Source organism: Schistocerca gregaria, chromosome 2 (genome assembly GCF_023897955.1).
Source record: "Schistocerca gregaria isolate iqSchGreg1 chromosome 2, iqSchGreg1.2, whole genome shotgun sequence".
NCBI classification, from domain to species: domain Eukaryota; kingdom Metazoa; phylum Arthropoda; class Insecta; order Orthoptera; family Acrididae; genus Schistocerca; species Schistocerca gregaria.
The window spans coordinates 221323913-221350448 of record NC_064921.1 but is presented as its reverse complement, the minus strand read 5'-3'; the positions used below and the strand labels follow the sequence as shown (position 1 = coordinate 221350448).

Here is a 26536-nt window from a genome sequence, read left to right as displayed (position 1 = left end):
TGTCACACAACAGAGAACTCAACGTGTGGTCGCCCGGTCGGGGGCTTAGTTCCTGCATCTGAGTCTGCGCGTTAGGTCGCCAGTCTGCTCGAGTTGCTCAGGAAATGGTCATTGGCGGTTGGATCGATCGGTTGGTCGGTTCGCACTGAGACACAAGATGACTTGTCCGTCTTGAGCGTCGGCGCATGTGAGGTCGCCACGCGAGTCCAGTGGGCCGCGCCGTATAGCGAGGGGTAATGGCTTCGCGGCCGACACGAGAGCAACAGGAGTCAACCCACGACATCGGTGTGGCCGGTGCGAGCTGCGACGCCTTGCAACGGGAGATCGGCGTGCCTTCCTGCGTCCGTTGAAGTGGCTGGCAGCGGACGGTGCAGGAGAGCGTTTTGGGGGTGCTGCGCCAGGTCTTCGCCATAAATCGTAGTTTATTAGAAGTTAAGTATTGGTGATGTGTTGTTTCATTTACTTGTTAAATTCTACTTGTTTTCTTGGTGAGGTCACCAGTCGTTTTGCTTGGGGTCGTCCCACCATTCTTCTCCGTTTGCCCACCCGCGGGAAGGTGGTTATTTATGAATTTGATGGTACCATTTTTCCCTTGTGGAGTAGGGGCGGGTTAGAGCAACCTGCGGTTAAGGTTATTCGGTAATCTCCCTATAAATCTGCCATATTTTAATAGCTGCCTCTGTCATGTTTGTCGGATTCGGTGTGTTAACGAATTCATTACTTGAAGTGTAACGGCCTAATTCCTGCAATATGTTTTTATCTTGCCTGTCATCTTGAGAGGCGGTACATGTTTGCTGTAGAGCATGTTTGGCCAAACTTGTATAATTTTATGTAAGATTGCGTTTCATGGGCTTTTATTTAAGTGCTCATTTTAGCATATAAAGTTGCCACCCTTCCACCGTAAGGCTTTTCGTAGAAGTTAAAAATCAAGTTGCATCTTCGTGGGCAAGTTAACCTTTTAATTTTAGTGTTTTGTGCCATTTCCATCCCTCCTACGGGGTGCATAGTTTGTGTGCTTGTGTGAACTGTTAAAACTTTTACTTTAAGGTAATCTGGTGTGTTGCAGATTTGCACCCGTGTAGTCTTTCTGAGGTTGTTGTGAGCGGTTGTGACTACGGCCGCATCAAAACGGAGCGGCAAGGTTCTCAGTCCGAAAGCTCATAAACTCAAAAATTTGTTTCTTTCTGCCTCTGAATAAGTTGTAAATTGATATTTAGAGGGTGCTTTCTGCTTATAATTTTAAATCTGTTTCTTAAAAAAAAAGCTTTCAGGAATAAAATTCACATTTGTTTAAAGCAATTTCATTTAGATTTCATCAGTTACTCCCTGGCAACTACTTCCACGCTCACAAAGTGTGATTAAATCTGTTAATGTTCTTGATGAATCGCTAGTAAATAGAGTAAATTCTTAAGAAAAAGTTTTGAAAGTAAATTCACGGTTCAAACGGGTGAAGCCTAACCTTCATTCGATTGGAAGTGTAGAGGCGGGCTTTATCGTGCAACACGACGATTCCATTCGACAGCAGTCGTTGGCGTTTCGACTTTATGGCGCTTCACAATTCTTGCAAAGTGTGGCTCCACCTTCGAGGAACTCTACCTATGTTTACATCCTCCAGTCGAAGAAGCACGTAATCATGACTTTACGGGGTGCCACCATTCAGAGGCCGAGAGCAAATAGCAAAGCCAACAGTGGAAACGTCCAACATCTCAGTCCACCAAGGAAACCAGAGCTGTTCACACGAGTTCCGGTAAGGTCATGATGACATTCTTCTTGGACTGCAGAGGCCCTCTGCTCGTCGAATTCCTCGACCGTGCAACCACAATCAATGCGCGCAGCTTTCCAAAAACTGCACCGTGTCATAAAGTCAAAATGCCCAGCAATACTGCCGGACGGAGTCATCCTGCTGCACGGTAACGCCCGCCCCCACACTTCCAATCGGACGAAGGCTACCCATTAGCGTGTTGATTGGGAAACCCTTCAACATCCTCCGTACAATCCGGGTCTTCTACCGTGTGATCTTCCCATCTTTGGCGACGTGGAGGCAGACATGCAAGGACGTCGGCTTCACTCGGACGAGGAAGTGCAAGAGTGAGTGCGCATGTGGATCCGTCTGCGGCCGACAGCCTTCTACGAAACGGGAATTGATCGTTTTGTCTCCCAGTGGTATAAGTTTCTTAACAAACGTGATAATTACTTTTGAATGGAACCATAGATGGCTCTTACCTACTTTGGACGGTTGTACTGAAGTAATGACCTGCATGTTCAATAATTCATGGCAGTCTGACGTTTGTTGCTTCCCAGGTTCACGGTTCTGCAGTTCTAACGGCGAGAAACATATTACCATTCAATGTAAGATACTTTTTTCGTGTGATACTACTGTTGCGAGAAATTGTCAATATTACTCGAAATGTACGTAACAATTACGGAAATTAATTTTCGAATGTTGCTGACACGCTCTTATTTATTGAAAAGCAACCATAACTCCACGGAACAGAAGTTCAGACATCCAACTAACGTCATCGTTACGACCTGACAGGAATGGCTGCTACCGACGGCCAGTAGAGCGCAAAAACAAAAGGGAAATTAACGTGCACGTCACAAAGCCTGTTTCATATGCAGGAGTAACCCACATACGGATGAAAAATAATTAACCAGGCAGTCATTTCCACAGAGAGCCGCAGACAGGAAATTGGCATCACGAGTAAAACCGCAGGACAGATGAATCTTGTACGGAAATTCCGATGCGGCCGATGTGCGCCGACTGGTGGGGTAATATCAGCCTGCGGTTTTGTCGCGGGCGGGCGCATGCAGCTGAAGTGACAAACAGTGCACGCTTCCGTAAATATCCGACGTGTGGTCAGACCCGGTGTCCGCGGCGGTGTTGCACTTCCTATGAAATTAGTTGCCGGATCGGACCTCGACCCACGACTTCCTGTCACCGCAAAGCGTGGTGGCGAACACATTAATAGGAAAGAACGCTTCTAGCAAGAAGCGAAATTAAATTTACTACAGTAAATTTGTGGGAAAGTTTTAAGCGAGCTATGAATTAACATGCATACCACAAACAGGCGTACCGGCAAACCAACCAACAGTTCCGTGTAGCGCGTTGCCTATCCCCCAGGGGACGTTTAACACTCGCTCTCGTTTGAAATAGTAGGAAGCGCTCCATTCTCAACAGACGCCGATGAGAAATGGAGGGTGGAAGATGTATTTCATGGGTAAACGTGACATACTTCAACATAATGAACATTTTACTAAAAGCGTTTATACTCTTACGTGTATTGATCAGATAAAGATCGGAAAATTAAGTAAACTTCGAGTCATTAAAATGGGAATAATTTTAGAAAATGTTCAATACAGGCTGATTTTTATTTACTTGTCTTAGTGCTTGCGCGCGTAGGTAATGATTCAGCCCGGCTGCAGGCACCCACTGATAAGTTGTGCTCAGTTTGACCATAGATGCTGCCAACAAAAATTTTGATAAGGTTCATGAGTCTACAGGAAAAATCAGTGAAAAAACAGTAAGTCTCGTAACGCCAGATGAAAGAGCAACGGTACTTTACCGAGGGGGAAAAAAAAGAAACAGCAGAAAGAGTGGTACTTCCCGAAAATAGGCAGAACAGAGTGAAACAAACAATATTCATACGCTTGCGCAACTACAGTTTGCAAAAATGTATTCACACTCACAGTGTTAAGTGAAACAATGATCATTGTAATGCACCCTCCGATTTGATATAGTATAAATTATCGCTCTGTAAAACTTACAAGAGACTGTTGCTATTACATTTCTTAAATCAATTGCCAGGCACATGTAAAAGTAGTGTTTTGGACGAGCGTTGTTAACGTCCTCTGGAATTGCAATACATAGAAATTATGTTAAAGTTATAAACAAATTATCATATAAAATATTTTATATTTTTTACTGCTATTGTTATTAAAATCATAGGTGTCACTGTCATGTTAAAATATAATTTCTGGAAGCTATAACATTGGTGAAGAGGGGGGGGGGGGGGGGAAGAGGAGGAGGTCGAATATGAAATCTGCACCCTAGCCCCTTCCCCCACTCCTTCCCCACCCGAAATGAATCATGGATTCAAGTGTGATTCAAGACAGATTTCCCTTTTACTTCTTGTTTTTTTGGCCCATTGTAAATATTTTTGCTCAAATTTTGCGATTTCGTCGATAAAGCTTGCATTTTAAATGAGTTTCTCATCTCCTAATTATGTGCGTATTTTTCGTAATTTATTTCCACTTTTTGCCCTCATTTCTTCCACAAAAATCACTACTGCCAATGAAAAATTGAAAAAAAAATACGAAAAGAATATATTTATCTCACTGACACTCACTCGGTAGTTTTAATGGTCACAGAGTAGAGGAAGCGAGTGTAAGCGGTCAGCAATGAAAGTAGCTACTTAAGAGTTGTTAATCGTTATCGCTACTTACGAGTTGTTAACGTAGCAAAGGACTTCGTAGAGATTATTACCTGGAACAAAAATAAAATCCACAATTACATTTCATTCAAAGGAACATTAATACTTATGCGATAGATTCGTTACTACATGAATTTATAAGAGCAGAATATTATGCTTCTATTAGAATTAAATTTTTGACTGTTACCGACAATTAGGTTTTAATTACCTATACTTAGCGCCTCTCATCGGTAAGTGAACTGTGTTTTTCATACATTCCTAATGTTGCTCATTCTCTTTTCAAGTTTCCGGACGCATATTTTTCAAATGATATACGGTATATCTGCGATTTGATTTTTTTTTGGAAACGGTGTAAAAGCGATTAAGTAACCATTAATCTAAACAAATTACTAAATCAAAACATTTTGTTCAGTATCTTGTCATTATTACTAAAACATAGAGATCTGTGGCAGGTTTAGTGACACGCAATAGCGTGAATCCCAATCCCCCCTTCTTTTCCCCTTAACCGAACCAGTGAGGTTTTTATGAGCTGTTTTTTACCTCTATATCTAACATGCAACGAGTCCGAATATAACGCAGGGGTAATGGAAGCTCAAAATTTAGAAAGAAAAACGCAATAAAACAGAGGGACTATGGTTTGTTATTGGAGACGAAAGGAAACGAATGGACAAAGGTCGAGCTCTATACACATCGATATTTTCAAAGGAAGAGTCCTGGTATTTGCCTTTTGTGAATAAGGGATATAAAGGGAGACCTAAATGTGAATGACCCTCCAACCGGTGGAAAGACCAATGTTTGAAGCCTCGATATTATGTCAGTATTCTTTCTGTATTTTCTGCACTGATATATCAGTTTTGTCAAGATTTTCAATCATTCAAATCTAATTCACAGCCTCGTTGACGACTACGGTGTCCTGGAGGAAAGAAACCCCCGAGTGCGAGTGGACCCGTGCTCCGAGGGGTGTGTACAGACTTTATGTATATAGATAGTTCATCTAGGTTTTGATTAGATTATATCAAAATACGTGACAAAAACGGCCGTATCTTTTAACTGCATTAATCTGGCACTTCAATTCTTTTTTACTCCACCAAGGGCCTGTAGACCACATTATTTAATAAATTCCAACTCTCTACCCGTAACTGAGAAAAATGAGTTTTGGCAGACGGCCAGACATACGGACAACAAAACAAAATAACCCTATAAGGGTTCCGTCTGTAAAAACTGGGCCACGGAACCCTATCATCTGGAACAGTTCGTAGTACGCACATGTACAATGACGAACCAAAACATTACGACCACTATAGGTCGCAGTACTGGATGCCGCCCGTTGACGTATCGGGAACGTGAGGTGGTAAGGGTGTATTAGCGAATCATAGACGAATCTAGAATTCTTTTATCGACGATTTTCTTCGGAGTCATCAGTCTTCTGAATGGTTTGATGCGACCCTCCACGAGTTCCTCTCTTGCGCTAAACTCTTCATAACACAGTAGCACTTACACGCAATCACCTCAATTATTTCTTGGGTGTATTCAAGTCTCTGGCTTCCCCTGTAGTTTTAACCCTCTGCAGCACACTATGGTGCCATGAAGTTTATTCCTTGATGTCGAATACATGTCCTATCATCGTTTTCCTTGTCGCCATTGTTTTCCATGTATTCCTTCCTTCGCCAATTCTGCAGAGAACCTGCTTATTCTTTACCTCATTCTTTATCTTATCATACCCATTCTTCTGTAGCACCATATCTCAAACGTATCGATTCTCCTCTGTTACGGTTTTCCTACTGTCCTTGTTTCACTACCGCAGAATGCTGTCTTTCATACGTGCGTCCTCAGAAATTTGTTCCTAGCTTTAAGGTCTATGTACAATACCTTAAAATTCTCTTGGCCAGGAATGTCCTCCTTGCCTATGCTAGTCTGCTTTTTATGACGTCCTTACGTCGTCTGTCATGGATAAATTTGCATCCAATGTAGAAGAATTCTTTGTCTACTTCAGAATGAGATTTTCACTCTGCAGCGGAGTGTGCGCTGATATGAAACTACCTGACAGATTTAAACTGTGTGCCGGACCAAGACTCGAACTCGGGACCCTTGCCTTGCTCTACCACTTACCTGCGAAAGGCAAAGGTCCAGAGTTCGAGTCTCGGTCCGGCACACAGTTGCAATCTGTCAGGAAGTTTCTTTGTCTACTTCATGAATGGAAATAGGGGTAACGCGCTGTATTACATACTCATATCGCTAACGTCTATTTGCAGCAAGATTCTGGGATATATACTGTGCACGAACATTATAGTCATCTCGTAGCAAATGATTGATTGACAAATAGCCAACACTGATTCAGAAAGCATCATTCTTTTGAAACACAACTAGCTCTTTATTCTCAGGTAGTAATGAGTGTTATCGACAGCGGACGCCAAATTTATCCCACATTTTTAGAGTTCCTGACGCTGTTCCTCACAAGTAGAATCTAATTAAATTGCGTGCCTAAGGAGTATCGTCTTAGTTGTATCACTGGATTACTGATTTCCTATCAGGAAGGTTACAGTTCGTAATAATTGACGGAAAATAATCGAGTAAAACAGAACTAATATCTGACGTCCCGTAGGGAAGTGTTACAGGCCCTCAGTTGTTCCTGATCTACATAACGATTTAGGAGACAATCTGAGCAGCCCTCTTAGATTGTTTGTAGGAGATGCTGTCATTTACAGTCTTGTAAAGTGATCAGATGATAAAAACAAAGTGCAAAACGCTTTAGAGAAGATATCTGTGACGTGAAAAAAAGAGGTAATTGACTTTAAATAACGAAAAGTGTGAAGTCATCCACATGAGTACTAAAATGAATTTGATAAGTTTTAGTTACACGATAAATCACACAAACCTACAGACTGTAAACTCACCTAAATACTTAGGGAATATAGTTACGAATAATTTAGACTGGAACGATCCCATATGTGATGCTGCGGGGAATGAGTTAGGGTGGCACTCATTAAAACAAAAGCGTTTTTCACTGCGGCAGGAGCTCCTCATGAAATTTCAATAACCAACTTTCTTCTCAGAGTGTGAAAATATTTTATTGGCGTCCACCTACGTAGAGAGAAATGATCATTAAATAAAATACGAGAAATCAGAGCCTGCACGGAAAGATTTAAGTGTTAGTTACTTCTTCTCGCTCTTCAATAGTGGAACGGTGGAGAAATGAGTTTAATGTGGTTCGATAAACCCTCTACCAGGCACTTAACTGTGGTGGTGGTGGTGGTGGTTAGTGTTTAACGTCCCGTCGACAACGTGGTCATTAGAGACGGAGCGCAAGCTCGGGTTAGGGAAGGATTGGGAAGGAAATCGGCCGTGCCCTTTCAAAGGAACCATCCCGGCATTTGCCCGAAAAGATTTAGGGAAATCACGGAAAACCTAAATCAGGATGGCCGGAGACGGGATTGAACCATCGTCCTCCCGAATGCGAGTCCAGTGTGCTAACCACTGCGCCACCTCGCTCGGTCACTTAACTGTAAATTGCAGAGTAGTCATGTAGATTTAGATGTAGAAATGGATCACCAATTTAGAGGCTGAATTTCTCTTTATTCTCGTTTCTGCAAAATCTCATTACCTCTGTCTTTTTCTGGGTTACTAGAATCATATTCTGAAGTCATTTGACTGTTCACTCGATTCAGCAGCTTCTGTAATTCTTCGTACTTACCGAGGATAACAAAGTCATCAGCAAGTCTTATCATGAATGTTGTTTCAACCTGAATTGTAATCCCACTCCAGAAACTTTCTTTTATTTTTCGTAATTGCTTCTTCTCTGTGTAGATTGAACAGTATGGGCGAAAACTGCATCTCTGTTTTACACCATTTCAAATCCGAACACTTGGTCGTTTGTTCTTATTTTTCCCTTTTCGTTCTTGTATACGTTGTTTATTACCCGTCGTTCCTTATAGTTTGCCACTGTTTCCTCAGAATTTCGAACATCTTGAACCATTTTACATTGTCGAAAGCTGTTTCTAGATCGACGAAGCCTTTAAATGTGTCTTGATTTTCTTCAGCCTCACCTCCATAATGAAGCGCAACATCAAAACTTCCTGTCTGTTGCCTTTACTTTTCCTAAGCGAAACTGATCGTCATCTAACATATCTTCTTTCCCATTCTCCTGTATTTTATTCTTGTCAGCAGCTGGGTGCATGAGCTGTTAAGCTGATTCTGTGATGGTTTTAGCACTTATCTGTCCGTGCTGTCTTCGGAACCGTGTGAATGATATTTTTCCGAAAGTCCGATGGTACACCACCGGTCTCGTAGATTCTACACGCTACATTGTATAGATGTTTGATTGCTAGTACCACCGATACCTTTAGGTATTCCGAAGGGTGTTTTCTATTACTTTTTGTCTTATTTACTCTCAAGTCTTCCAGAGGTCTTTCAAATTCTGGATTCCCTATGTCACCTTTATGGACTCTACTTCTATCACGTCATTAGAAAAGCCCTCACGCTCATAGAGTCCATCACTGTCCTGTTCCCATGTATGTCGTCTCTTCTGCAGATAACAAAAGAATTAGCATTGCACTCATAATGTCATCATCCTTGCTTTTAATTTCACTCAAGATTGCTTTGACTTTTCTATAGATTACACTGAGTCATCTTCCTGACCACCAGTTATTATTCTATTTCTTCAGATCTCTCCTGCAGCCATTTCACGTTGGCAGTTCTGAACTTCCAGTTTTTTCATTCCTCGTATTCCGGTTTTCCTAAAATTTTTGTGCTTCATTCAGTGGCGAAATCGGCTGACAGGAGAACTTTTGACAAAGGGTTGATTATTACAGTCTGGATCTGAGAACGAGTGTGTCGGGAATTCAGATGGTCCACTGTTCAACTATTCATGTGTCGGTCTGTGTGACCGAGCGGTTCTAGGCGCTTGTCCGGAACGGCGCAACTGCTACGGTCACAGGTTCGAATCATGCCTCGGACATGGATGTGTGTGATGTCCTTAGGTTAGTTAGGTTTACGCAGTTCTATGTTCTAGGGGACTGATGACCTCAGATGTTAAGTCCCACAGTGCTCAGAGCCATTTGAACTATCCACGTGGTACTGTCACGGGCATCTGTCGAAAAGTGTTCGAATGTCAACCACGAGGAGAATAGGATCAACTTGTGGCAAATGCTTCACAGTAAGCTGTTAAGCGCACATTTCCGAACTTGGGGTTTTCTGTCTGACGCTCTGTGGTGTTCCCAAGTAGATCCAGAGACGGAATCATTGAGACTGGACCATGAATCAGTTGATCTGTACACAACGTCATCCAGGCCAAAGGCGGACGCTGGATGGTGGGAACAACAGTATGCTAATGGGGATATCCACCTGGGCTTAATTGGACATGTGTGGTAATGGAATGGGGAACGCAAGAACATTACACGGACCACCTGCATCCCTACGTGGTTTATGTTTCCCTCGGGTCGGTGTCGTCTTCGCCCAGGATAATTGTCCATGTGCGTCATAGCGCCAGAAACTTGCTAAATTGGTTTAAAGAGCTTGATAGTGAACTCATGTTGATGTCTTGGTCACCAAATTCGCCCCATGCGAACCAGATGGTTCTAACCTGGGACGCTATCTGGTGCCAGTTCCGCTCCCACATACCACTGGACCGTAATTTGCGGGAACCGTGTAACCTGTTTGTAGACATCTGGTGCCGTAGATCTCCGGAAATTTAATAAGGAATGGTGAATGCATGCTTCGCAGAACCGCTGCTATGTAGCGTTCCAAACGCTATAGAGTAGGCGGTCATAATGTTTTGTTTCGTGAATGTAAAAGCATACATGACAAGCGGTGTCGGAAAGCATCACAGTATCAAATTTTTAAGGTTTTTTTGGCCATTTATTGACAAACTGCCTATTGACTTTTGTCTTTGGTTCTTCGGCCGAAGTATTTTGGTGATTTTTCTGACGTTATCCAGCGCGAATGGCGGGTATTGTCAAAGCTTCGCCCTCTATTGCTGGTGGTGGACTGGTGTTTAGGTCGCGACCGCGGTTTATATGTACCTGGCCCTCCAACGTCCAAGTGTTTTTCTGTTGTCACAGTACCCCGTGATAGCTATTCAGCAGCTACATCTTTCGGCAAACAACCACTCAAAAGGGCTGCTCCTACAACATCACATCTAGTAAAGTTACATACGCCGTATGGGAACTCTATCAGTAATTGTCTGTGCTGGTGGCAAACGTGGATGGCTTTTCGTAACTGCGCAACGTAATCTAAGGGTATACTGTTTGCTCGCTGCAGAAAGAGAATGGTCTATAAGTCAGCTGGAAATATACCAAGCTTCCATCACTTCACAGGCGTTATAAAATGGTAACATTTTAATGTCTATTGCAAGAATGGGATACTGCCGAGGCGGAAAGCAAACGGAATACTTGATGAAAGGCTGGTATTTAAAATTAGAAGAAGGTGTTTCACCTCTGCAGATCAATCATATGTTTTACAAGAATTCGTAAGAGAGTTTTTCGAGATTTTTGGCGCAAACGTTTGTGGGGAAAAAAGTGAATTCTCCACCTTCAAAAAATTAATGTCATTTCAGAAGGGAAGGACAAAAGAGATCACCCGTTAGACAGCAACAGAATTTTTAATTATATTTTCTTAAAAGTAGGTTGGCTGGAACTGCACTTATGTGACAGCGTTTGATGCTGCCGAGCTTTCTTTAATTACGAAGCTAATGAAATGTACGGCAAAATAATGCAAAGCATTACGAGGAGGTGAGGTCAAAAGCTTGTCGTGAAATTAAAAGATCCAGTGACATTCAAATTGAATTCAGTCCGTACCATGCAAAGGTCGTTTTATGCAAACAAAGTTCGTCTGTTCCCTAAAAAATAATAGCGTTTTTAGTAAAGTAGTCTCAATATATGTGGACGATAAATCACAAAAATCTCCTTAGTTTTACAGAGCCTTGGCAAATAGTGTTAAAAATGTACTGTAAGCCCTGTTCGCGGAAACTTACTGTAAAGCTGACAGATGGCTTCAGAGATGTTTATTGCGCAATTCAGAGAAGCAGTGTTCCACAAAACAAGTGAAAAAGCATATTACTCCCATTAATTTCTACACTTTCAAATAAATTCACTGCTTATTACCAGAATAGTTACGACAGTTCTCATCCACTGAACAAATGACTATCAGGCAGCGCAGTTTAAAATAATGTACCGTGTGCATAGGCCTACTTAAGAAAAACGAGCAGAAAAATTCTGTTATACTCCATGGCACTAAGACTTACTAACTTTTCGTCCGCTTCAGTCTTTCGACTGTTTTCGTGAGGTACGCCACGACTTTCTTACCTGTGACAGCTTCTCCATCCCTGAGTTTCACGCTACCGCCTCAGGTTCTGTCCTCTACAACTCTCTGTGTTTATTCCATAATGTGTTAACAGATGTCCTATAAGCCTTCAAGGTTCCACTTCAGCTGTGCTTGATTAACAAATATTTATTTTATTAATCTGCACGCGATTGGCCAATTTCGGTATTACAGGCCATTCTCAAGAGTTGTTGGTACCGACGGCATGTCGTAATCCGGCGAAGCAGCGGACATTTCAATTCTGGAAGCGAGAACATACATGTGCTACCGTAAAGTTTAGGAAACAATATTTACTGAATAAGTAATCTGACCCTGTAGAACAGTGTTCGTGAAACTGCGGCGCGAATCAGGTATTCGTGTGGTCTGCAGTGCTCAGCCACACTTTATACTGTAATAACAGTCGAATCCAAGATCTCCAACGTATATTAAGAGCTTTGTAAGAGCGTAATTTTTCTGCTCAGTGACAAACAAAAATACTTGCAGAGACAGTAATACTTTAGGATGAGTTTAACTTTAATTGAAGTTGGTGAATTCGACAGTAGGCTTAGTACAGTTGGCCGCTTACCTCATGGCCAGAGTGGTAGGTGGCGCAGGCCAGTGTGTGTGTAGAGGACGTGAGAGGGGGAATATTTTATGGCTTAAATGAGTACGGTTCAACTGCCGTTCGGCTGAAACCAGCCGATTCGGCTGTGGTGACAGACTATCGACCCTAGCATGGCTCGAGTTGCATGTTACGTTGAAAGGTGACAATTTGGTTGTAAGCTGGAGAAGCCCTAATAAAAAGGTTGTGGTAACAATCTGACATGTAGCGTAGCCTAATGTTTACATTCGCGACGTATCTAATCGGACGATTTCAGTCGAACGCCTGTTGTCGTGTACTCGTTTTTGTTGCTGCTGTCGTTTGTCTTCCGCTGTTGACTATTCGTGGGCGTGTGAGGCACGTAACAATCAGCTGCTGTCGTATAACTTTTGACACAAAAGTAAAATGGATTCATGACTGCGCATTGCAGAGGCAGCCATCTTTAAGTGCGGTACTTACCTGAGGCAGGTAAAATAAAATTAAATTAAGCTTACGATAATACAACGCTATGATAAGAAGAAAACTGACATAGCTATGAGAAGAAGAAAACTGACATACAGAACGTTCAGTAAACATTTGTGATAGGGTTTATACCGTATAATGCATTTAAATATGATACAGCTACTATTATTGATTACTCTGAGCACTATGGGACTTAACATCTATGGTCATCAGTCCCCTAGAACTTAGAACTACTTAAACCTAACTAACCCAAGGACAACACACAACACGTAGCCATCACGAGGCAGAGAAAATCCCTGGCCCCGCCGGGAATCGAACCCGGGCACCCGGGCGTGGGAAGCGAGAACGCTACCGCACGACCACGAGATGCGGGCAATTAATCATCTGCTCGAACACACAACACAGCACTGTCAGGCAATTACAGTGTCACGACTTAGAAGTCGGGGAGAATGGCAGCAGTCTTCAACCCTTAAGCTCATATGTAGGACAAAATTGCGAAAAAAATAGCCTTTTTATTGTGGAATTTATTAGATTGATTCTCGAAGGACAACATCGCAAAGTTTCATAATCGAATCCTGACTAGAAATAAGTTTTAAAAAAGTTTGTTTTGGCGTCTGCGCCTGCCACGACCCCTCTTTCTATGCCGTAATCCACGCTAGAAATTGTATGTGCATTAGTTTTATGTTCACGCAATGGAAACTAACTGCAGAAGAGTCTAGTAGGCTGCGAGAAAGACTATCTTTTCTTGTTCTCTCTTTTAAAACGTGTTTTTTTAATAGTTCGTGCTACCAACTTATTTCAGTTTTTTGGTTTTGCGTATGTCAACCTATTTTGCTCGAAATGGGTCGTAACAGTGGATGCATATTCAAAAAAGGGAGGAAATTTCGAATTTCAGATGTAAAAGGTACAGGAAATTTAAATAACAGCGTTACAGATGCTGTTCCTAAGTGTGAAGAACAATTTTCGACGACGTCACTGTGTTTTTCGAAGAAAGTAGTGATTGTTATTCTTGAGTTTGCCATGGTTTGCCATTTTCTGTTTTAGATTTTATAAAACAACCTTCAAGGTATCTAGCCAGTCCTGAACTACCGAAAAAATGCATACATTGAAACCGTGCGACTGCTACGGTCGCAGATTCGAATCCTGCCTCGGGCATGGATGTGTGTGATGTCCTTAGGTTAGTTAGGTTTAAGTAGTTCTATGTTCTAGGGGACTAATGACCATAGCAGTTGAGTCCCATAGTGCTCAGAGCCATTTGAACCATTTTTGTGTACACTGAAAAACTCAGAATACAAATGAGAGATACAAAAGAGTATTATCCAAACACAATATTCTGTCCTCAATTGCGGCGAAGATAGCAGCATGTGATGCCTGTCTAGTGTTCAACAGTGGAAGTGTAGATAGGATTATAAGTGTGTGCAGAGATTACGCTTACATCCATGTGGATTCACCCTGAAGATATTCTGAAGCATCGATGAAGCGCAACTGGCCAAAGTTCAGGCAGCAGAAGAAAAAAAATGCAAAATTTGGTTAGGTAAAGGAGGCAGGGGAAGAGATTACTCCAGGAAAACGAGGAACAGAATAAAGATAATGGCTGTAGACAGAATTGGTCAGTAGAGGTATAGCAATACTGTCAAAAAATGAAATAAAAACTTGAACTGTGAATTGCCGTAAACTGACATTTTTGAGCTGTGATGTAACTTTCCTCAGGAACAACAAAAGGTAACATCCTGAAATTTGGCATACTTCTGAAGAATTACTTACTGAATAATCCTGTACAGTACTTTTCCGTTATGTTTTCTCTGAGATAAGTTCTCCTTTAAAATTTGAGAAGAATAGAGCAGTTCTGGGTAACAAAAAATTGAAAATTTAATTTCAAAGCAACTATGACTTTAAACAAAATCTATTCCACATTTTTTATTAGCCTCTTATGTGGATTTAAACCGTTACATTGAAGTTTTATTGCTTGACTGGTATACGAGAAAAGTTATATTATAGAAACAATGGTAATTAAAAATTCAAATCCTAATAAAATATATGTCGATGCGTATTTTCAATCAAAAATTTCATAGAATATCAATCATTACGTTGTACATAGTAGTCTCAAGTTTTACTATTTTAGCTGTAATAGTTTTGGAGATACTTGTGCTTACAAACAAGAATGCTTTTTGTCATACGTGTGCCCTAGTCTTCTGGGGGCTAATAACACTGTAGTTTATTTAGATTACCAGACAAGAACAAAATCTCTCATATTATCCCATTCACTGCTATGCTCGCGACTTGTTACTCAACTTAACTCACATCAGTGTGCCTATCATCCTGGTCTGTGGGAAAGTGAGCCATCTCATACGTTGACCCCTTTTCGTTCATAATTTCTGTTCAGTCCATCCCCCTACACCTTTCGGAATGACCCTCCCCCCTAACGTCTCAACATAGTCTTACTTTGCGTTAACATTCACGCAAATAGACAACAGTGCACGACATTTGTTAAAAACTTTAAAATTTATATTCGCTACCTACTCTTCCGATAAAGCTTGTCACGTCAGTTTGCATTAGCAATTATCGTCCTCTTCAAAGCTGATCCACAACGCTGTTAGCTACGCCAGATATCAATATACAGAAAACATGGAATGTGATGCAGAAACCATATCCACATGAACAACAGCAACAACAGAAACCACAGCTAAATAAAAGGGACAACTAATGATTAGTTAATTCGCGCCAGCGTCTTTACTACCGTGGAGTCAAAATAATTGGAGAGAAAGAAACTGAACATTATTAAATTCTGACTGCCTCTCAGAGCCAATATGGGAAGATATGCACGGGTTGCCATGTTATGTGAGGTGCCAGTTTGAGAGGTGGAGATGTCACCGAAATTTAGGCTAATACCCCCAACCCCTTTAACTACCTCATTTCCTATCACGTGACAGACAATTTATGGACGAAAATAGGTCAGTTTACGGTTTGTGCCCTCCACATACTTCTGTCTATGATAATTTAATAGCTAATCAGTCGCATCTGGCAAAGGGCGCTGATAAGAAAGGTGTAATTCAACTATTAAATAATACAAATATTTTAGTATGACAATGTGATTTATTGCGGTAAATGGAATATAAATGAGTACACTGTCCCGATGTGTTGCCCCATGATGTCAGTATTGGCTCTTGAGCAAAAAAGTTTGACGACCACTGCCGTAGACGGTTTCGTACAAAAGTGAGCTCCTAAGGCGTCTAGGATCACGCCATCGAAGTGGAGCCATGACTTCAACAAATTCAGCACTGCGGGAACCTTACATAAAGAATATGGTCCTATCAACCTGTCCCTTCGGATGAGTGTTTTGCAAATACTGCTTTCGTCCTGGATTCTGTGGACAAGTTTATTTCACATCAGTCATTTAATTTTCAACATCTTTCTGTAACATTACGTTCCAACCTCGGCGCATCCGACGCTGCAATACACACTCATAAGAACCATAATTATAGGTTAGGTTAGGTGGTTAGTGTTTAACGTCCCGTCGACAACGAGGTCATTAGAGACGGAGCGCAAGCTCGGCTTACGGAAGGATTGGGAAGGAAATCGGCCGTGCCCTTTCAAAGGAACCATCCCGGCATTTGCCTGAAACGATTTAGGGAAATCACGGAAAACCTAAATCATGATGGTTGGAGACGGGATTGATCCGTCGTCCTCCCGAATGCGAGTCCTGTGTGCTAACCACTGCGCCACTTCGCTCGGTCCATAATTATAGTTAGCTATTTTATCGAGGGATAAATCGTGTCTCTGTACCCCCGCACACAGGTCATAATTATAGCTGGCCAGTCGACAAACGTACTCACCTTCCGAGGTAATGTTTTATTTACGAGGGTGATTTTAGGGGGGTAGCCTTCGAGACAGTGTGTGCAGGGTTCGTACGCCGGGCTTCAGAGCTGAGAGAGTGATCTCCGGCTGCCACAAGATTGTTTTATATTAACAAGAGCTGTTTAGCTCTCAGGCACAGCTTTTGAAAAATCTAAAATGAAACCAAATGACACGTCTAGAGTCCATTTAAAAGAAAGGAGTTCGAAGTCTCGCAATAGAAAGTGTGTTGGGGACAGTAAAAGCAGATGTACAGTTATTCTTCGAAGCCCACAGCAGGCTACGCCGTTGACGTGACAATGGCACAATGCTGGGCGACCTCCAGTGGAGAAAGGGTAGAGCACCTTCAAAGAGCAGATCTAGAGCAGACCCGCAAATCCGTCTCGTGAGGTATGTCGGCATTGTGGGCGCTGACATCATCTGCTTCAAAGGCTGCTACGGTATCATCTCAAGCTGACTTCTATTGGATTCAAGTTACGCGTTCCTTCGCTAGGCGCATTACCGTCTTCTGAGCAACAGAGAGCGTAGGCTGGTTCGGTATAGAATGGCGGCCATGATCATCACATGTTATGGCTATTCCTTGACGTACTTAGTTCGTTCATGAATTGTCTATCTCGTAAAGCATTCGAGAAAGCATGGTAGGTTCTATCCAATATTTCGTATCCAAAAACGTTTATGGCCCTTGTGTTATGCTACTTCAATAGATAAGCCACAAGTTTTTACTTCTTTTTCTTGGATAAATTGCCTTTTCCCCCTATCTTCATTTATTTCCTTGAATGCTTCGTACTATCTTACACTCTGGATCTCGATATCTCTGGAAACATTTCTTAACAGCACATCTTCGCTGCTTGCTGTTTATCGTTTTATTTGTTTCGAATTATTCAACTACGGTAGAACAGTTAGTGGAGAAATGTTTTTTCTAGGCGCATTCTGTTGCCTTGACATTCAGTTATTTGTTGTATAAATGGTGATTTTGTGATGATGTTATAAACTTTCAGAGATAATGGAGAAGGGTAAATGTATAGATTTCAGGTAACGTAATCTGGTCCGGGAATGACCGAGTCGAAAGTTATAAGCGAAAATCGTTCTGATACTTGTAGCAGTGGTCCTCTTATATTGCAACCTCTATGGGTTTCATATTGGGGAGGTGGTATGGATCAAATAGAGAAAAAAGGCCAGTAAACATTGGCTGTAAGCTGCGTACCTTAAATCTTTACAGTTGTGGGTCCTTGTTCGTCTTTGCTACTGTGAAACACATTTATTCTGTTAAACAAGTGCTCGTAGCTCTTAAGGTATGCTTTTTGGGGCCCATATTTACTAGCTTTTTTGTCTTTTTTTTGTTCGTGTTACCTTCTTACGAAATATGGAAAGCAAAGTGCTTGCAGCAAAAGAGTTCCACGGTCACAGGTATAAGAGCGAATTTGACTTGTAACATTGGAATCGGTCGTTTCCGGACGAGAATCCCTGATCTCAAACATACATTTATCCTTCTCCATCATTCCTGTAAGCTGGTAACTTCATGACGGAATGACTCTGTTTAGTTGATTCAGGAAAGTACGTTTGGCAGTGGTTCTACGCTCACTGTTATCGGGGCTTCAGGGATGACGATCCATAAGCTGCAAAACTGTTTGACCTGTTCAGTTTTGGTTGTTACGGAAGTCACGATCACGGTGATTCGCTAGTTACGCTTCATACTAACAGTATCGGTTTGTTAACATGTTTGTCTTCAATTTAAACTTTGTTTTACCTTGTTTCTGTATGTTGTTTATACTTCCACAGGAAACAAGCATGGTGAAAGAAGCAGCCTTTTCTGGACTGTTGCCGTTCTTCCTCTTCCATTACTCTTTACCGAAGAGTATTGTTTATTATATAGGTTCCAGATCAAACACACATCTATTCATTCGATTTCCACTCACTGCATAGATGGGAATCATTGCATTGGTCTTCTGATGTCAATAAAAGCTTCGAAAGGCTTAATTTCTTCTTCCCAGTGTTGTGCGCAATGCTCAGCTTTTTCCGCCAGTTCTCCTAACAAATTTAAAACTAACCTTATCTTCCGTCAAGTAACGTTCTATATAATTTTTCCTTTTATTAATACTGCATTTTAAAAGTCTGGAATAGGAAACAAGTTCTTTTACAACTACTACATTGCATTTTACGTCAGTTTTTTCAGCAGTTCACTAACTATTGAAATGTCCATGACAACGTTATCCATAGGACTCTGTTATCATTCTGAGACAGAGTGATAGTAACACATAATATTTAGTGCTAATTTTAGCATTCGTGCTGAACTGACAAAATACAGTTCACCGCTTTTCTTGTGATGAAACAGGCTACACCCCATATCTTTCCTAGTCCAAAATGGAATTCTTGGTTAGGCCAGCGATTGTAGAAGTTCTGGTTTGAGAAGTGGCCTACTGTGACTGCTGTTTGTGAGCTGAGTTCTGCAACAACCGAGATGTCTAGAAGTGCGAATAATATGCTGCCGTGATTTGAGACAAAAAATACGCGTGTGCTGGCAATTTAAACGTAAGCATTTTTCCTGAAGTTTTAACGAAATGTGTTTGTTTAGGACTGGAAACTGTTCCAGAGGAGACAATCTGTCCGATCCGTTCTAATGAAGCAACCGCCGCAACATTTCATTGTACGAAATAGCCGAGACCGGAAAAGTAGTGTGCTGAATTTGTTTCTCTCACAAACAGCGCGAACGACCGACCACCTCACCTCAAGTGACTCAATGCAAAAAGTGCTTTCGGCGTTTAAAACAGCGCGTTCATCAACTGAACGGTTCTCTTGTTTCCTCCTATTACCAACTCCCTGCCATTCTCGGGTGCGATCGGAAAACAGTTTTCAATTTAGCATACGGTTTGGGCCATCCACTGTTGCCGAAAAGATTAACTCTATGTTCTCTTTCTTTTTCTTTTCTCTTTTCTATCGATGTCAACAAAGAGCAGACACACGTATCCTCTGCCACTGCTAAACAATTATGTGTTTCTTTACGTTCAAGAGTAGTCCGGCCACTTAACTATCCCAGTATTTGATCACTTAACTACCACAGCATCTAATGATATTGCAAGCAAAGTCAGAGAAACAGACATTATCTTAAAGATGCAAGTCATTCAGGAGATAGAGATGGAAATGGCTTTATTTTAATGTGAACTGGCTTGCGTTAAAAACATGATGCAATTACTGAGATTTATACGGATGGCACTAAATTGTCGTATTATCTAGCCATCTTGAACATGAGGAAATACGTCACTGAAGGTGAAGGACGAATCTAATAAAGTAGTTTGGTTGGTTCACGGTATGCCGGAACCTAAATACGCCACCTCATAGTGGCAAAGTGTACCCAAGAGCAACTAAAGAAGCGTAAGTCATATTGAAACATTGTCGCTTTGAATGATACATCGTTCTCAAAAAACACTTTTCCTCGTTACAGAAAGGAAGGATTCTTTGATGAGCAAGAGACCTGTATCAATCACTATCCAACTCGCAGACTAGCGAAATTTTAAAATTCTCCAGAGAAAGTAACATTTCATATATTTGCGTCAACGTACTTCTCTTCCAATGTAGTCTAGAAGCAGCCAGTCCATAGTGAAGCACAATGTGTTTGGCATGTCAACTTTCTTACGCCTGTTTTGCGGGAAACACAAGTATTAACAGACACGTGCTAACATGTCTTTGTATGCACGACCACAACCCTACTTTCTAACCCTTTGTTCCTCAGAAAAACTCTGCAGTGAACAAAAGGAAAGCAAAAGGGTGCCAAATGAGGCAATCGTAAGGTTGAGCCCTACTGCTTGCAAGACCAGAAAGTAATATTTTACCAGAACTGAGCCACTCGAGGCGTTAGCGTTGGGCATTGAATACCAAATAAACAGTAAACATGACAGTCTGCGCAAAGTAAGATAGGCCAAACAGACAGTTTCTACATCGAACGGAGACGCATAGCGATAAGGCACAGCGGTACAGGATTTTCTCCGTCCTAGTATTCAGATTCGTTTTTGACAGTGTTTATATTAAATAAACAGCAAATGTCAGTAAGGTTTCTTCAGGAAAGACTTTCCCATTCAAGTTCAGTCCTAGCTGGCAACTAAATATAGACATGAATTTTTTTGGTAGCCTCAGATGCATGAGATTACAAATGAAAACATGAGTAGGCGTTATGGGAAAAGGTAAGTACACTTAAGCGATTAGGGTAGCTCTCCCCCGAAGCGCGTCATAATTTACATTAGGAGTTCACTCACATGATACCCTCGAGTCTTGAAAATTAAACGGTGCTGTAACTCTCTTACTTTCCTCAAATGTAGGCATTATAAATTTAGCCCTGACTATGACTGTGAAGACCAACAGCAAAGAAAAATTATTATTGGGAAAGCAACTCTGTACTGCCATTAAATGATCCAAGAAATCTTGCACAGTAGAGGTAGCGGACCATTTACACTTAACACGAATTACAATGATGGAAAAGTCTTGATCATATAAATTTTTCCATTAAATGTTCCACGTTTTGGAAAATCATCGTCAGACAAAAGCTGTTAGACAGTGCTCAGAAACTATGAAAAATAAGTAAACATACCAGTATAATGCATGATCGTGACAAAAACACTGTATGGGCAGCTATTTCAACACTTACATGTAGATGTAATTTTAGGCTCAAAAAACTGAGCGCATGGACTATAGATTATACAATTCTCATTTAATAAAGATTACTGATGTTATTAAAGTTGTCAGTTCAATGAATCTAAGTGTCAAACTTGCTGTAACGTGTTAAGCTGTCAAAGAAGTAAACTACACCGACAGATGGCGTAAGTATTAAACAGCATCGACGAATAAATATAATAAGATTACTTTATCTGCAAAACGACGTAAGAGCATTTATGAAACGGGAATGATTTAAATGCCATCGTTGGATAAAAAAGAAACTGCCATTTAAAGAAGGCACTTAAAAAAATGTCTTCTTCCTTAAAAGTTCTTACGTCGTTCTGCACAGAAATTATTCTTAGTATATTTATTCGTCGATGCTAATTGTCTTTGGTTAATGCTTACGCCATCTGTTGGTGTAGTTTACTTTTTTGACACTTTAACATGTTACAGGCAGTTTGAACCTCGTATTCATTGAAGTGACAACTGTATTATAATGTGCAGTCTTGATGAGGTGAGAATTGTATTATGTATAGTCATTTTCTCTGTTTTTTGAGCCTAAAAATAGATGCACATGTAAGTCCTGAAATAATTGCGCATAAGAAATATATCGCTCACTTTCTTCTTATTGTTTTTCACCTTTCAAATCGAACACCGACGTTTTCAGCACTCTGCGTCCATGCATTTCTGTTTTCTAATTATCTGCTCCTTCCTGAAATATCCAATTTGGCATAGTTAGTAAACATGTTTCTCAGACTTAGGTCCTATTGCACTCAGTCTTTCATTTCTTCTTATCAAATACAATTTTTTTTAATTATTCTCTGTAATATCTCGTTATATAACATATTCTACAGCTGTTTCACTATATAAGTCCGTGTAATTCATTCTGCAACGCTCCGATTATGCATCTTCGTGACTAAAATTTAAACTGCAAAATGCGACGTGAAAGCGGTACAATAAACGTAGCGGTGATTGCTTTGTGTTTCATTTGAGAGAAAGGAGCAAGGACGCTGACGGAGGAATTTAATACCTGAAATATCTCCGTTTCATGCTTGGCGTTACTGGTTTGAACACGGAGCCCAAGTGCCTGTTGATAACCGTCTCTGTGTTTTCACGATTAAAATTTTGTTCATTTGAAACAGTGACTAAAGCTCTTTTTATTATTGGGTGTAAGCTAAACCTGTTATGAGAGCCACGAAACTTAAACCACACTGTAATTTGATGGCGGGTGTAAATAATGGGCCACAAATGACGAGAGCTGTTACCAACGAAGTTATCGAGCCTCCTGCCATTAACCGCTTAGCTGACTACTCGTCTGTATGCCCTTGCTAGAGATATGTCAGCATTTTCCCACAAGACTAATTGGACGGTCGGTAAGAATACGTACCGACAACAACTCCACGTGACTCTTTAAGGTCCGTGTAAGAGAAACTTTCGTTTGACTTTCTCTGAGTTATATCCCATTGTTTTCCACTTTCTGCTACACAATAGGACGAAATCTAGAGTCACTGAAGGATGACTGTACACACATGCCAACATTCAAATTGAAGCACTTTCGTCGCCGCCTGATCACTGCTTGGATACGAAATGAGGAAGCGGACTCCACGCGTAGCACATGAGGAACAGATACATACACAACTGGTTAATACATACCGGACAATGAAATAAGCAGTGTTAATTCCCTGCCTGACTTTGAGGGAGCTATGAATAACGCAATTTTGCCATCCAGTATGTATCTATTAGTAAAGATGCATAGAACTGTAGAAAAAAGCTTCAAATTTTAACGTAATTTGGCGGAATACATAACCAGTGTAGCCTCGAATCAAATTACCATGCATAAAACATCTTCAAACGCCTGGTTCCTTTACAAACGAGTTAATGTGTTAAATATTTCACTTTCAGCATGTTAACGAGAAAGAAGTTGGGAATGGTTTCAAGCTGTGCTCAAAGTTTATTGGAAGTAGTTAAGTACTCTCTTTATAAAACACTGGATGAATATAATCTGGGTACTTTGCGCTGCATTCTTTTAAAGAAAGTTACTTTCTCGCGCACCTCAATGTTTTTGACGTTATATCTCCTGAACCATGTGTCGTACAGTGTTACGATCCTGCAGATATACTCAGTGATATACGTAAATACTGTGTGTGAAGTGTTATTCGAATAGAGTTAGTAGTAAAGCAAGAAGTAATAACTTAAAACTTCAAGCGTGATAAAGTTTCACAGAGTGCCACTTTGTTTTTTTCACGCATTTATTTGTTTATGACGTCATATCTCCAGAAATGTTCAAATGTGTGTGAATTCCTATGGGCCCAAACTGCTAAGGTAATCGGCCTAGTCTTACACACTACTTAAACTAACTTATGCTAAGAACAACACATATGTCCGTGCCAGAGGAAGGACGCGAACCTCTGGCGTACCTCCGGAACTACGTCTTGTACAGTGATATAATTTTGCCGGAACATTCAGTGGTATAAGGGGTACTGTCTGCAAACTGTGATGCGAAACACACTGTAGTAAAGGCGTCATAAATTAAAACGTCATGCCTCGTGCTGAAGTCTGACTGCATGAACAGCAAAAAGGTAGTAAGCGATAAACTTTTCCCCTTTCATCATTGTGTGGTAGGTGTCGCGAAGAAAAAGTTTCATAATAGTTTTGAAATGATGTGTAAAGTTTCTCGAAGTCGCTCATTTTCGAATACTGGATGTACATGTATGTATGTAGTAAACCGGGGACCTAGAAACGACGGAGAGGCTTCGTTCTGCCGGAGCTCTCAATGGTTCAAAACCCTAAAACAGGCCACATCAGTCCACCCATCGCCGGTCGGGGTGGCCGAGCGGTTCTAGACGCTAAAGTCTGGAACCGCGCGACCGCTACGGTCGCAGGTTCGAACCCTGCCTCGGGTATGGGTGTGTGTGATGTCCTTAGGTTAGTTAGGTTTAAGTAGTTCTAAGTTCTAGGGGACTGATGACCTCGACACTAATCCGCCAGGCGGATTCGGGCCGGGGACCGGCATACCATCCCGTTGGGGAACCTGCGCGTTAGACTGCGTGGCTAGCCGGGCGGGTCTGGATGTATATATGCAGGATAATTTGCGCGTCACGAGTTACGCCGCCTCGATACAAACACGCGGTTTCTAGTGGTAGTATTTGTCTTTCTGTGTTAAACTTTTATGATTATACCTGTTAATGAGTAGATCATCACGATGTTTTAAAATTGTAAATTGGGCCAATAATTAAGCGAAATACTGTAAATTAGATTTTTGTTGCCCTTGGGGAAGTCCTGCAGCTGGAACTGAATTCCGGGACAGCGTGTTTGGCAATAGAGACAAACAAGGGTTGGACAAAAATATGGAAACACCACGAGAAATGCATGCTTGAACATAAATACAGACTCTAGAGAAGCCTGCAGCTGGCACTCTGGCACTTCGCCAAGAACGGCACCTGTGCAGTGCATTCAACATGTTGCAAGTGTCAGTCGTTTCATTTATTTTATTTTATTTTACACGTCTAGTTCCGTAGGACCAAACTGAGAAGCAAATCTCAAAGGTAATGGAACGTGTCAGTAGATGAAATTACAATATTAAAGCGATACCAGATAAAATAAAATGTTTATGGACCCAAAAAAGGAGAAGCCATTAGTTTACATAAACGTTGTCATCAATACAACATTGGAATCACATTAATTTTTCAAGGAAATCCTCGACAGAATAAAAGGAGTGACCCACGAGGAAATTTTTGAGTATCGATCTGAAAACGCGTGGATTCTGCTAACATTTTTGAATTCTTGGTGTAGCTTATTGAAAATAAATCCAGCAGTATACTGCACACCTTACTGCACAAGAGACAAGGTAGCGCAATCCAAATGAAGACTGGATTTCTGCCTAGTATTAACTGGGTCAAAGCTGCTAATTCCCGGGAATAAGCTGATATGGTTAACAATAAACGACAGTAAAGAATATATACACTACTGGCCATTACAATTGCTACACCACGAAGTTCACGTGGTAGAGACGCAAAATTTAACCGACAGGAAGAAGATGCTGTGATATGCAAATTATTCGCTTCTCAGAGCATTCACACAAGGTTGGCGCCTGTGGCGACACCTACTACGTGCTGACATGAGGAAAGTTTCCAACCGATTTCTCATACACAAACAGCAGTTGACCAGCGTTACCTGGTGAAACGTTGTTGTGATGCCTCGTATAAGGAGGAGAAATGCGTACCATCAATTTTCCGACTTTGATAAAGGTCGGATTGTAGACTATCGCGATTGCGGTTTATCGTATCGCGACATTGCTGCTCGCGTTGGTCTAGATCCAATGACTGTTACCAGCATATGGAATCGGTGGGTTCAGGAGGGTAATACGGAACGCCGTACTGGATCCCAACAGCCTCGTATCACTAGCAGTTGAGATGACAGGCATCTTATTCGCATGGCTGTAACGGATCGTGCAGCCACGTCTCGATCCCTGAGTCAAGAGATGGGGACGTTTGCAAGACAACAACCATCTGCACGAACATGACGACGACGTTTGCAGCAGCATGGACTATCAGCTCGGAGACCATGGCTGCGGTTAGCCTTGACACTGCATCACAGACAGGACCGCCTGCGATGGTGTACTCAACGACGAACCTGGGTGCACGAATGGCAAAACGTCATTTTTTCGGATGAATCCATGCTCTGTTTACAGCATCATGATGGTCGCATCCGTGTTTGGCGACATCGAAGTGAACTCACATTGGAAGCGTGTATTCTTCATCGCCATACCGGCGTGATGGTATGGGGTGCCTTTGTTTACACGTGTAGGTCACCTCTTGTTCGCACTGACGGCACTTTGAACAGGGGACGTTACGTTTCAGATGTGTTACGACCCGTGGCTCTACCCTCGATTCGATCCCTGCGAAACCCTGCATTTCAGCAGCATAATGCAATACCGCATGTTGCAAGTCTTGTACGGGCCTTTCTGGATACAAAAAATGTTAGACTGCTGCCCTGGCCAGCACATTCTCCCGATCTCTCACCAACTGAAAATGTCTGGTCAATGGTGGCCGAGCAACTGGCTCGTCACAATACGCCAGTCATACTGTTGATGAACTGTGGTATGGTGTTGAAGCTGCATGGGGAGCTGTACCTGTACACGCCATCCAAGCTCTGTCTGACTCAATGCCCAGGCGTATCAAATCCGTTATTACGGCCAGAGGTGGTTGTTCTGGTTACTGATTTCTCAGGATCTATGCACCCAAATTGCGTGAAA

General features: G+C 41.6%; 1 protein-coding gene across 10 annotated transcripts in view; it reads right to left on the bottom strand.

Moving 5' to 3' along the window:
- The window catches only part of LOC126336721 (Ig-like and fibronectin type-III domain-containing protein 1), a 2308230-nt gene that overhangs the window by 926302 nt on the left and 1355392 nt on the right, over positions 1-26536 (bottom strand). For 4 of the 10 annotated variants that reach the window (XM_050000691.1, XM_050000701.1, XM_050000697.1 and 1 more), the window contains exon 2: positions 4444-4483. The exons of the other annotated variants lie outside the window; for them this stretch is intronic. The gene's annotated coding sequence lies outside the window, so the exon portion shown is untranslated. The remainder of the gene's footprint in view (positions 1-4443; positions 4484-26536) is intronic. 10 annotated transcript variants of the gene reach the window in all.